Here is a 15,222-nt window from a genome sequence, read left to right as displayed (position 1 = left end):
GAACTAATTTTGTAAATATTTTTTTGCATAACATAACGGTGCGGTTTTCAAGGAACTTTCTTCCACGTACAACCAAGCTGTAGAATGAGTTTCCTTGTGCGGTGTTTCCAGGACAATACGACATGGGTACCTTCAAGCAAGCAGCAACGCTCCTGTAATTTCTCTGGTGTTGCAAGAGAATGTGAGCGGCGGTGAGAACTTAACATCAGGTGACCCCAAACGTCATTTGTCCTCCTCTTCCATTAAAAAAAATAACAGCCTTGGGTCACCTGATACTCTAGAGATAATGATCCATATTGTTTGATTCACCATTAAAATTTTACATAAGAATAATCGGTCTTTGATGTGGTTTGATCAGTTGAAGAGAATTTATAATAAGGCAAAATTTCGGCAGGACAAGAAACCAAGTGCGGATCGCACCTTGTCGCATCATTTGATGAATCTCCTTTGAAATATATATAAAAAAAAATGCATTGGATGGTTATCTGTCATCAAATAAGCTTATTGCTCAATTCTGGATGTCTGTTGAACAATGATCGATGATATATGAGCTAAATGAAGGTAGGCGTAAATATAAAAATATGTCCTCAAAATATTTAAATAAAAGAACACGGGCACAGTTTGCGGCCGGTCTATAAAGCCGGTTCTAGCGTCTGTTAAAACAAGCGAAGTGGAATCAATTACGTGTTAATTAATCGCGTCCGGGATACGTTTGATGCTGCGGCGGTTTTGGGGTCATTGATGAATATTTGTGAGCTACGAAGCCTATGCGCTGTCAACAACAGGGAAGATGGATATACATATTTTTATTCTATGGTAGTCTAGTATGTCTTTTATCTATTCTGTGGTAGTAGTAATTTATTAAATAATTATAAAAAAATATATAAAGGTCTTTTAAAAAATTATCAACAAATAGCCAACAACGGACTCGAACAATTCAAACGCCTGTTAATTTAGAGCGCCTGGTTATGTACGATGACGTCATAGTTCAACATGAAACAAAATATTAAAGTTGACATATTTTTGTAGTTAATACGTTTAAGTCAAATTAGCTGTGACCTGACTTTACCTCATTTATGACACTAAAAAGTAAAAAACAAAAAGAAACAACGACAAAACAAAAACCGACTTCAAAAACTCTAAAATATTTAATTACTTATTAGAGATTTAATTTAATGCGATTAACTTAAATCTTATGCAAATCTTATACCTTTAATATTAATAACATACTATTATTTGTATGTGCTACCTATTGATAGGTTAGAAGTCGGTGCCAAGCCAAATATAGGTAATAGCAGAAACCTACTGTGCTCGTCTATATAGCTTCGTCTAGAACCAAACAACCCAAGCGGGCATGCCCGACTTAAGCCCTATCAATAGGTAGCACTTATAAATAATAGTAGTTTGTTAATATTAACGGTATAAAAGGAATTAATTTTCTCAAAATTGATTCCTTTAGAATTATTTTTGGTGTCATATAAGATTTGCATTAGAGGTGTGTTAGATTAAATCTCTATTAAGTTAAATATAAAAAAATATTCATCTGATGTATTGGATAAATTGGAAGCAGATCTGAACTGTTCGATTAATTCTACATATTCGCAAAAAACACATTAAAACCAGCAAGCACATTATAATCACTGCAAAGAAATAGCTACCTTGACTTTGTTGCACAAAAACATACTCAATGCGCTAAACAAATTATCGCCTTTTATAGTATGTTAAGTTGAATTTTAAATTTTATCATAGATTATGCATTCGAAAATCTTATCTTAACATGTAGCTACTTACAAATAAAACAGCAAATATTTCTCAAGATCTATCCGCACTAAAAAACTGATTTTAAAATCGTCTCAAAGCTATGAAAACACATTTATCGTCACATATACAAGGTTTAAGGTAAACTGTGCAGCACTTATCTAATCGCATAAATGTATTTACGATACAAGATTGATTTGTTTAATTTTTATTATGTTCTAAACGATCGTAATCACGTCATCAAACATTCTAACTAACGAAGAACGAATACACCGCATTGCCATGGTGATTCTGTTTACCATTTTCCCTCCAAGTTCAACGCATGCGTGGAAATATCATAACGATGAATCAATGTAATTTGAACCTTCATTGTTTTGTCCACTTTCGTCTAATTGCGTCTTATAATGACTTATTGCAAAAAACACGCAAACATTATTAGCATGTACTGCTCGATGGCATGCGTCTTAAAATATCATTTTCTAATACGTATAACGTTGATTTGATATCGATATAAGATATCAAGAAGGTGGTATGCTGAAGATAAGTGAGAGCTATTTTGAATAAAAACTTCAAAATAGTTTTAAGAAAGCTAACTATCACAGAAGTAGTAGATTTGGGTGATTGAAAATAAGACGCTATTACAATAAAACAAGGGGGCCACAGATTACTTCAAAACAATGTCACTTATTTTACTACTTCAGACCCTTCAGATAACATTTAGTAAATATTTAACAAACAATAACAGCTGCTGATGTATATCTGTTAAAAACTAGAGTTCAATATTAAGAGTAAAATTGTCAGTTGAAATTATCAACTACTTTATAAAAAATAATGACACTCAAAATTCCTGCATAAATAAATACTCACGGCAAGGTTATAGTAGGAATCTTTCTAAACAGGTCTAATCAATATTCGAGTCACAGGTAATTATCGCGACAGTACGGTACGTGGGCGCACATTAGCGCGGGACCACCCCGACGGATACGTGGGGCGCATAGAGACAAAAGGGCTGTAAATGAGTTATGGTCGCCCTGCACTTTCATCATGGAAGCGCAGCACGTACTCGTCCCTTTTTAAAATTTCTTTACGAAATGGTTGAGCATGAAATATATAAATTTTAACTTTAACACGTGATCGTTGTTGTAACTAACACCTCGCACAACTTCTATTAGTAACAATAAATTCGCTAATTTTGAATCGTTGCAAATTGCAATAGATACATTTTTAAGCTAAGTACTTGTCAAAAATGTCTGCATCATTGTAAAAACTACAATGACTTGAAATATCGTACTCGTGATAATAACAGACACAGCACATGTTTTTCATTAGAAAAAAAACTGGTATAGTAAACATCGATTTATAATGTAAGATATTTCTGGAATTCTAGAATTCGGGTGTTTCTGGAAGCGAACTAGTCCTATATAGATGTATCTCTAGCTAACATATCAGGGAAGACATTGTTTTCCGAGTTTTCACACAGGTCAATCAGATCTTTAAAAGCTATACGGGCTATAAGCTTCAAAATAAGATACAATTAATGGGAGTCATAGAACACAATAATATAACCCATATTGTGCTTTTTGACACCCAAAAAAGTTTAACGAGGCAATCTAATGCGGAGATTAGGTATATGGCGACAATTGAGCAAGCTTACTCCCTCATGTGAGAGAAAAAGGATACGACGGTGACACATTATATCTCAGCAGATTAAACAACTCCATACTGTGCTTACATAGCTGATGTCGCGATAGTGGTGCCGCGACCCCGCGTCGCCAGATTTCACAATACGTCACATATGGCCAGCGACGTATGAATCAAAACTTTTACTTACCACATGTGTCTGAGAACCTATATTACTCACATTAAAGGATTACTTTCCCAATTTGTATGATCCATATGCAATTCCATTTAATTACGAAGACATATCGAATTCGCTTATGACGTAACCGCAAAATCATCGAAATATCTTTAAATTCAGAGCCAGCGACAGACAGGCGGAATTCTAAAGAACCTATTTAGATAACCGTTTAAACCTTTTTGGATAATCCTTTAAAATATATGCCCCGAAAGATGGCGAAAAAAATATGAAGCATATTACATATGCCCCTAACAAAACTTTAACAAGGTGTAATCGTTAAGTGTGACCAAGTGTGATTTTGCCGTAACTATTACAGATATCGGAGTTTCCCTGCGAGATCGAATCAGAAATGAGGAGATCCGTAGGAGAACCAAAGTAACCGACATAGTCCAAACGATTGCGAAACTGAAGTGGCAGTGGGCAGGGCACATAGTTCGACGGACAGATGGCCGTTGGGGCAGTAAAGTCCTCGAATGGCGACCACGTACCGGAAGACGCAGTGTTGGCAGGCCCCCCACAAGATGAACCGCCGGAATACGTTGGATGAGGGCAGCGCAGGACCGATCGTCGTGGAAATTTTTGGGGGAGGCCTTTGTCCAGCAGTGGACGTTTTCCGGTTGATGATTACAGATATCGAAAAACTTTAAACTCATATCAAAAGAACGTTACTTTAATCAGTAAATTGACATCAATAACTTTTTAAATATCAAACGAGAACTATCCAAAATGTTGATATTAAACACTTCCATACATTTAGTATGAGATTATTTTAATATAAAGATATATAGGATATCGGCCAAAAATGAAGACTAATACACATACATATTATCGGGAGCATGATTTTTCTAAATTAAAGAGTTCACAAATGCGATAATTTGAACAAGACTCAGGTTAGAATATTAGCAAGAATCAAAACTATTTTCGACGATCATGATCAAGAACACAAGACAAGTATTGCTAGAGCATTCGTGCAGTCATTCTGATTACGTTGATCATACAACTACTATCACTACTACTACATTTAGCATTATTTATTTGCAGAATTTAACGACTCCAAAGACAGCCAGTTAATGTCAATCTACTTAGAATCGCTCACTTCCACTGTGTATCTAAGATAACTAATGGCATTTCAGTAGAGATTGAGGTGATTAATGAGTAACACTTACAGTACTTTCTACATTTGGAATGATTACAAACGTGAGCAAACCACATTCTACTGGTGGATTAGTAAATATCCTGTGCTTGGAAGTCAGACGTCTATTTTCTTTGATAATTAATTAATTCCGTTGTAATTTTATTCTTATTATTATTTATTTGATCGAAAGTTATTGAACCTACATCAATTTCAATAAATTATAAAGTATTTTATAAGAATATGACAAAAGGCTCATAATATTATATTCGTAAAGAAGAATCGATGCATGAAGGTATACATTCAAAACGCCAATTTGAGTAAAATATCTGTAAAATAAACAGTTTTGTTGTTATTTTTACTGTTACAAATGTTACGCAAACCCGTAAGCGCGGTAAAGTGGTGTGAAAACAAACCGCAATGATTACATCTGAGATGGATCCCGTGATATGCTGAGCACGAACCAATGCTAACCGGAAACAAAATACCAACATTACAATAACGAGCTTTCTCCGGGAGATAAAAATTTTATGCCCCCGCTGACATGAAAAGGATGAAGCCTTGATAACGTTTAAGTGAAACTGCTCCACAAATATCAGATGCAATTCGATAGCCCTGACCGCTTGGTAAAAGCTAGATTAATTCCGTGATTGCGTCTTAGGCCAGGAATCGAACGGCTTTCTCTTCGAGTGCTAACAAATGAGTCGGGATGCAGCCGACGTGATTTATATATTCAAATCCGATGTTGCGAGGTGCGGGTCACGTTTGCCGTTTGTTCATATTTGAGGCACGACCCGAGGTGTTGCTGATCTTTGATATTGAACCAGTTACAGAGTTCGAAAGTGCACAGTTATTATTTATGGAGTGCAACAAGAAAAGGTTAGATAAAATTGTTTTGTTTCCCATCTTAAAACACCGTTAATAATGCGTTTGTGCTTCCCACGATCTCAACATACCAATTTACTATAAAGGCTGGTATTTTCTTCAAATTCGGAGGTGTTTTGTCGATTTTATCGTCCTTCAAAAGTGAAATAATAATATCACTTTCCAAGTGAGCTGACTCAGTCTGACTCTGAGTGGTTTGCGCAAGTGCATTGTAACAAGATAATACGTCAATACTGTGAATGCGAATTATGTAGTTAGAAATCGCGAAATAAGCATAACCTCAGCTGACCTCACGTCCAATAATACGTTCTGTAAGTGAGAATTTCGTAAGCATAGCCAAATCCAAGGGCCATTATCAGTTACTACGGCAGTCAGACTATTTCATCGTAGTCTGCTTTATACGGTCACATATTTAATGTTATAATATTGCACACATATACCCATTTAATCGACTTTATCAATACAGAGAGTATTATATTATAAAGTATTATATTATAATAGTATATTATAAACAACATCAAGATAACATATTACACAAATATATGTTTAAGTATCGTGTGTCACTCTTTTCTTTGAAATTAACATCGAGAAATTTAAATAGTAAATAGTATATTCAGTCCCAGAGGAAAGAAAAATCTCTTTTTTCAGATATATCTATTAGATCTTTACGATTCGGCGACCGGTTTGAATTCTGTGTACGTATATAAACACATATTTATGTTTCAAATCAAATCAAAATCAGTTTATTCACGTAGGTCACGGAAATGACACATTTGAATGTCAAAAAAAAAAACTTATTGAATCTACCCGTACTTCGAAAAGGGTTGAGCTAATGAGAAGAAGTAGCAAGAAACTCATTGCCACTCTTTTATATCAAGATATATATTTACATCGATTTATAAATCATTTCATTACAATATAATATGTAAAATGTAAATGATGCAACAAACCCACTCACTACATACTAATCAGGTAAATTTTATACGAAGAGCTTTAATCTCTGTATTTTGTTATGAAAATAAAAAATACACAGAGAAAAACTAGAAAAACTTAATTTTGAATATTTTTTTATTTATATATTTTATTTATACTATTATGTTACTGTAACTCACTCAATGCCTGTATATATGTTACTGACTGCCAATTGAAGTTATAATGACAAAAAAAGAGCTCACAGGAATCGAAAATCGCAATCGGATTATTAAAAGGTTAAAATGATTGGTATGATGTTCAATCAAATCCAGCAAGCAATTGAAGAAAAATTAATTACAACAAAGAACAAATAAAGATGGTCAAGGATTATCTTTTTAAAATAAAAATAATTCAAACCATAAAAGTATCTACTCGCACAACACAGCAGAGCCAACCTTTGTCCTCATAATAAGGGAACCATTGCTCGATTTTAATTTCATCGATGATATTTGAAAATTGCAAACTTTTCAAAAACTTAGATTTCTTTATTTAGCCTTAAACTCATATAAAGTAGTATTAATATTAATAATTTTTAAAGTACCTTATTAGGTAGATATAGTATTCTATACAGAAAAACGAAACATAACTTGTAAATATATTTAATACATCTGAGGTTCTTACAATCTCGATAAAATTTATTTGCACGTAGATTTTAAGGGGCAAAGTAAATAACAAGCAGGTCACAACATTTGGAAGCATAAACCAAACCCTTCTATAAAGGGGCGTGTTGATATACACATATATATATACATACACATAGTAATAGTTTGTATAAAGACAAAGCTGATTAATATTGCAAATCAACTAACAGTTGCACTTGTTGTGCACAAACCATTTTGTTCCTTTGTCTTCGAATCATCCCCAACGCAAATACACCATTACACGGATTATAGTAACGGGCGACCGAGGGACGACCCCTTGTCAAATGTCAAAGGGTTGACATATTCGAAATTTGAATACTAATACATCATCCCCTATTGTAGCAACTGCATGCTAATGAAGATGAGTAACTTTATCGTTTATTTTGATGTATTTATAACATTCTCGGATTTGACTTAATTAGGAAAACTAATCAAGCCAATATAGAAAAAATAGTCTAAACTGTTTCCTACTGGCATGCATGATACTTTTAAACTTTTATCATCGCGGGTACTCATGATATATATTTTATTAATTTTATACACGATTAATTTTGTCAGGCGGGAATAAATTTGGTGGCGATATTTCGATCCATTTGCACGAATCGTTATCGCAGCTGAACTGTTCCGATGCATGATGACGAATTAAAATGCATGTTATTGTTTGCTATTTACTTTATAAATCGAATAAATTACAGTTAAATGTGTGTAGAATGAACATGTACATTACAATAAAATAAATTCATACATAGAGAGAAGAACATGAAACCTGCCAGACCCTGAAAGTCTGGCCATAAGTTCTGTTATAAATAAAAATGCAGTAATCTTTTATGACGTAATGCAAGTTTAATAAAATCTATACAAATATTTATTTTAGGCCCAGCAATAAATAATAACAATTCAATTCAAAATGGCTACCTTAGCTTTGGATTTAATGCAGCCCTTTATTCTATATGCAGACCACGAATATATTAATTTACGCACAGATGCAATCACTGCAATTCTGTTTTCTTTAACACCCTATTCTAGTATTGTTACATAATAATAACCTCAAAAAAAAATATGTAAAATTGCGGGAAATGATCAAAGATTCTAACATATTAACCGAGTTCCAAATATAAATTCAAAAAATGTTAAAAAACATGCCCGGACTGTTTATATTTTTAAACATTTAAGTAATCACAGGCACGTTTTAATCCATCTGGGTATATTTATTTAGTGCTAACGCAAGCTAGATAATTGTTTACTTAGTAGCCGCGATAACGGAGTCGTGAGGCAGGGCCGGCTCACCACCTGATAATTTCCCGTGTTGCGCCTCCATAGACCGTATCTATGGTAAGTAATGTTAAGGGACTCATTAGTGACAGGGAGGTGCGGGAACGCACACTAGGGCATATATATATATACTGGTATATCGCATACCTTCGCGCTTTATTGAGACTACGTTCCATTATGTCTGTTGAACAGGCCAAATGTTATGAATTATACCGAAAACAAGATGTCTCGTGCCAGACATCTCCCGAGGATGCCTCGGGTAGAGACAAAACACGTGTCGTGTAGGTTAACTTAGTGGAATTAACTCTCGAACGAACTCATAACGATCGGATAATTCTGGATTTCCGCAAAGTAACGCCTACTTCAATAAACTTTCTGTTCAATCAGAATCACACCATAATAAATTTTGCTTGCATAATGATTTTGCTGTAAAACTTATTTCAAAGGAATACTTTTTTAATCTACTTTTAGAAAATAAAATATGACTTTTATTACTCCTCAAGTCAGGTCGCGATACGGTATCACGCATCTTTAATTTAGCTACAACAAACCAATAAACTAGAAGGACTACTAATAACATTAAATGAAAACGCTACTTATACGGAAATCATTGAGCTCTCGTAAATAGTCAGTGCGCTCACTGACTAGATGGAGAGGTTATCTGGTATCAGTGACGCAGCTAATGAAGCCGTGTGCTGCTGTCGTTAATTTAATTAGATTATACTTATCGATTCGTACGTCTTAGGATTTCTTACATTTTATTTGGTAGGCTGGGGAAATTCCCACATTTATGGACAGATTATATTATTTTCTTATTCTTATCATCAGTATTCTTTATATTAAAATGTAATTCCTACTATTTCACTGCCGCTGTAAAACGACTGGCTACACGCCAAATTTCTTGATTATAATGTCATCTCTGCCTACCTGGTTATGAACCGTGATTTTATTGAATTGAATGTTGCATTTGAAATATTAAACTAGTCTATCATAGTTCAATAATTCTAGCTTGTAATTTCTATAAAGGAGCATTCGTAGTAGCAACAACAACGTTACCTCTGAGTCCCTACCGTTATCGTTGATTTATAAATACGCCTTTCATTTTGTTGGGAAATGTTCAGATAATAATTTTATCAAATTAATGATACAATTTATCATTTTGTATGATCGATACTTTAGATGTCTGTAAAGGTCTGTTTGTTAGGATTACATGGCTGTGTTTAAGCAAATTTAATAAGAGTAAGATATCGTTATACTTAGGTATAAGAAATAAAAGTTTAATTTTAAGAAAGGACTCGGATTTTGTGTTCTTTGAGTACATAATAAAATTTTATTCATATATTGATCAATTTTAAACCCTCCGACTACAATGAAGTACATCGCGAGCTCTGCCGAGACAAAACTAAAATTATTCAAATTATAACTAAAATTATAATTCAACCAAATACAATACTAGATGAAAACCAACAAATACTATGCTATATAAATAATAACTGCAGATATATATCTATAACTTTTATAATATAAATGAATGCTGAGAAGTCGCTGCACTGTGCACCCTTGAGTATGATGAGGGGAAGTGAAGAGTATGTGTAGCGAAGCGTTTACCACTTCAACCCCATTGTGTAGAAGTTACAAGTAATTGTTTTAACATACGGAATTCGAAAGCAAAAAGTAAAAACAACTTAATTCGGTACAACAATATTTTGTTTTATAAAAAATGATTTTCAATAATAGCGTATTAAATTTGATAACTTAGAATCTTAAGAATCTGAAGTAAGTTAGATGGTAAATACCGAAGACGACGATATATAAAGATGGATTTAATTTAATTTTAAATGATAATTTTAATAACGTGAAAATATTTCCAAAACCGTAACTCTATCTAAATCTACACATATGATAAAGAATACAAAGTTAATTCATGATTATAATGTAGGTATGTATATTAATGGCTCTATGAAAAAAGAGTTATTTCCAAAGTTTCAATTTTGAAAAAAGATATCTTATATTGGTCTCAAGTATGTTATATATCATTTTATAACGATACAAAAACCTGACATAATTATATCATAATCAAATGCAATGGTGCACCCTACGATCGTGCAGTGGATCTCAAAGGGGATCTTCCCTACGTCCTACATTGCACAGGGGTAAGTTACAACCCCTGCAATTTCATAAATAAAGCTCGCTAAACTTACTTAGGATGTTTGTTATAAGAATAGGTTGTTACGCATATTTAAATATAAGAAGAAGACTTGGGAAGGGGTGAAAAATAAAAAGTATTAGTTTTTAGCAAGAAATAAAGTAGTCAAAGAAGACCTCCAATAAATACTCTTCGCGCTTCTCACAAATCATTCGTCCCTTAAACATTTAATTATGAATAAAATTGAATCCACAAGAGTACGTCTATGACAGATCATATCATCAGCCGGAAGACGTCGACAGCGAGACAAAGACCTCCCCCAAAGATCTTCATGGTGATAGAGATTGAGAAATGAGAGAGAGAAAATTATTGTACTCTCACCAGGGTAACGAAAATTTAATACATTTATCTAATATTCGATGAAGGCTATTGTGAGTTCATATTTTTATTAGACTTTCTTAGTAACTTATCAAGTAATGATATTGGCTCCGATTTATTGGTAAATAAAGAAAAAAACCTCACGACAGTTAGATTTATGTTCCGTCGTAGCGATCGAGCTGATCATCATTGCGGTAATAAGTTACGAAATCAATTTATTGGATAATCTCGTAATTGCAGCTCAGAGCAACCTAGACATAAATCAAATAGATACCCACCAATTTCCTTTAATCGATTTTGCAGCGTTGTTTCAGAATTATCTGAGAAATGAAGTTGCAAACAAGAGAAGCTATTTTCGACTTTATTTGGTGAAGGAGAAGAAATACAAATCCAAGGTCATCGTCTACTCAAATTACTTTATTCGAAAATTTATTTAATTTACTTCATCTGGTCCTTAATTCCTTGTTGCCTGGCGTGCTTGCTGTTCACTGAGGTTGAAATAAAAAAAAACTTCACGGATAACTGAAAATTGTAGTGTTACGCTTAACACATTCTAAAAAGTGAGAATTGACGTCATAATCTAGTGCGTCGGACGGGAAGAATTGGTGTAAAAAACGTCCAATTTGGTTTTATTAAATACTATTGAATTGAAAATGGTTTAAGCCACATGTGACTCGCGGTTCAATGTGCTGTTAGATTTTTAACTAAACTTAACTTAATCAGTCAATCAAAACTTATGGGCGATGCGGGGATTCAAACTCGCGCTTCTACAGTTAAGGCCCCCAACGATAATAACCCAACGGGTGTATTGCCATAAATCTTTGTATGTATAATATACTAGTAGTTGCCCGTTGCATTTGCAATTAAAGGTTTTATCTCAATAAAATGTTTAAGTAGGGATAACAGAGAGAGTCGTCATACTGAAACATACAGGGCAAACATGTCAGCCATTAAGTTGGGATAGCGACATCCCATTCTGCACGGATGCACGCCAAGAAAGGGAAGATATTTGTAGGATTCTCAGTAGTGACAAATATCAAAAAACCAGCTAATACTTTATATTATAAAAGTGAACGGATACCTGCAAGTGGTTCAACTGATGAGAAGTGTTTTTTTTATTTGAAAGTGACAAGGCACGAGCAAGACGTTCACGTGGTGAGTGATGGTAAGTAATATACCCCGCCCATCTCATCGCGTGCCACACATGTTTCGTAAAATATTCAAAATTCTGAGCAGCATCGAAATTACGATCGTCATTATAAGACATAAGGAGTAAAGTCTCTTGGTCCAGTAAATTACACCGAAACACAATAATGCTCGCACCTACATTACTGCTTCACGGCAGAAAATGGCACCACCCACTAAAAAAAACCAGAAGTCACAGGATGCGTTTCCAGCCTTTGAAATGAACTAGTATGCTCTATGCTTAGTATGTCTCTTCGAAATATTATATTGCGCACAAAAATTGCATCAAATACTTTAATAATATTTCAGTGGGGCTTCAAATCAATCAATATAATTACATAATTACTAATTATTTACAAAAATTAATAACCTTAAGCTTTGGTAAAATCTTAAATCGCACTTGACATTAAAGGTATTGTCATATATATTTAGTTGGCGACATCTTATCTAAATAAATACGTATTATGGATGTTTACTTTATTTTTGTAGGTGATATAATCATCATAGGTTTGTAACGTAAAATAATAGATAGGGTTCCAATAAATATCAAAGCCACACCAAGCAGGTTGCGAAATGAGTCACAAGTTGTGATGTCATAAAGCAGGCCGATACCATCGACAAACATCTCAGATAAAATAAAGAAAAAATCTATTCTTACGCTCACTTGAGGGACAACTAAGAGCAAAATTTACTGTAAGCACAGATTTACGTATGGCCCAAGTTATAAGCTATATAGCTATTACCTTTTAACGTCACTTTAAAAATTATTCTCGTTGACAAAAAATACATATAAACCCATATATTAGAAATTCAATTCATCCTCTTGGTTAACGATTTCTCGTTATGTGGATTACTGATAGATTTAGTTTTCCAACCGTATCAATAACGTTTTTGACTATATTATTACATATCACAAAGGCTGAAACACGATTAAAATATCTTATACAAAATTAATTTCGATAGAATTTTTTGCAAATACTATTTTCTTAAATTTAACTGAAAAACGAAATATTTAAAATAAAATTAACAAGAAAAAAAAAATTCACTTTATTTATTTCGCTATATTACCACAAATGCAAAATATGTTTTCATTTATGTTATTGGATATCTGGCTGATCTATATTACCTGGTGTTGGGGAAAAGAGATTCAGACGCGACACACCTACCAATATAGTTTGAATTTATACCGTTAACTAATATTAAATGTTATAAAATAAAAACCTTTGTTTTAAATGTTCGTTATTTTTCATATACATTTTCAGACTTAGAAGTCATACAATGATTAATACTTCAGTAACAATATAATATATTTGAGTGGGAAGTTTGGCATATAGGTCGCTTTGCGCACGGGACCATCAACGATTAGGGCTTAGTGAACGTGCGTGTTTATGTCACTTGCGAATAGTTAATCATTCATCTGGAGCAGGTAAATAAATGTTTGAATAACTCTCGATTTAATTTAATTCAGATTACAGCTATACATTTTCCGATTAGTACAATGGAATTAGTAATTCAGCGCAAGTTATAATCGTTTGAATATTTTGCAGAGATTTAAATATGATTGGATGGATGGTGATCATAATATGGCAGAACTAAAAACTCTTAAAGGCGATATTAACCAAAGAAGTTATTTTGTACCTACTGTTACAGGTGCATCAACCCACACACACCGTAAATAAATCAATTACAATTAAAGCTTACACAAATACATTTTAAGCTTCATCAACAAAAACAGCAACAAAAAACTTATAACTTACAAAAACTACACTTGTAACTTGCGCCATACAATTGCGGCAAACCGGTTACCAGAAAGCCGGGTAATAAGGTTAAATTAAAGAAACCCTAACAGCGCTCTATATCCAAGCAGTTGGCGCGATCGAATACACGGCCCTTAACGAAGAGCGTTGTAACGGCCAGGCTGTTCCCAATTACAGTAGTTAAGCAACCAGGTAACCACTGATTCCGTGGCGTAATAAAGCTACTTTGTTCGCCTCGCTCTACAATCTAGTTGCAAGTAAAAACATTAATTTAAATAAAGTAAATCGTAGTCCGGATACAGATGTTGCGTTTATTGAGTCGTCCGCAGACACGGGAGTAGCATTTGCCTCGGGATATCTCGTATTTTTTCCTGCGGTATTAAGATCGTGCGATTTGATATAATCCTGAGTAATGTATTTTATCATCAGCTCAATGCTATTCTGAACAGTAGACATTTATTTGCTTTGAATTTGACAGCTCATACGTAAGAGCTAAAAATAGTTATAAAATTAATAGATAGCAGAAGCCAACTTGAGATTGTCAAAAGAATGCGTATCAAAACAATCCATGGTGAAGTGTATTATTGTTGTCACTATCTTCCTTACAATGTATCCAAAGAGACAACAATATAGTTGATCATAGATTTCGTATTGATATGACTGTATTATAGTATTTTCTTTTATTAAGGCAAGTCTTACACATTTAAATAAAACATTATTAAAGGGTTGAAACGCGTGTACTTGTAATTATTCTTACATTTCATTTTGAGTAAGACTTATTTTAGCTAAGACCTCATTTTCAGGGGGACTGCAGATGAAAAAAAAATTTTTTTTTCAAGTTTACTAGTTTTTAATTTATAAATAGATAATTTAAGAGTTCAGCAGTATAAAAATATACATTTAACTTATTATGAGCTGTAAGATTTTACTCACAAAAGAAGTTCTATTAGACCCAAGCTTAACGATCTTCCGAATTCCGTAAATAACAGTCCGAAGTATAAAATAACAATGTATCGCCTCCTTACAACTCACCATCTGCGTATTACAACATCGTGTAAAAAATGTACAGTAATTATTATAACACGTGCAAATGCCGCGCGCTGTCTGACTGCCAAATACAGACAATGGTTATGTCTTAATACATCATACACTTCACGGTGTGTTATTTCGTCTGCCATACTATTTTCTAGCACTATGAAATTGAAGTACGTATGTCAAAGCCCAATTTTATGTACAGC

This window comes from Leptidea sinapis, chromosome 1 (assembly GCF_905404315.1).
Source record: "Leptidea sinapis chromosome 1, ilLepSina1.1, whole genome shotgun sequence".
Lineage (NCBI taxonomy): Eukaryota > Metazoa > Arthropoda > Insecta > Lepidoptera > Pieridae > Leptidea > Leptidea sinapis.
The sequence above is the reverse complement of the archived record's forward strand: the minus strand, read 5'-3'. Positions refer to the sequence as shown.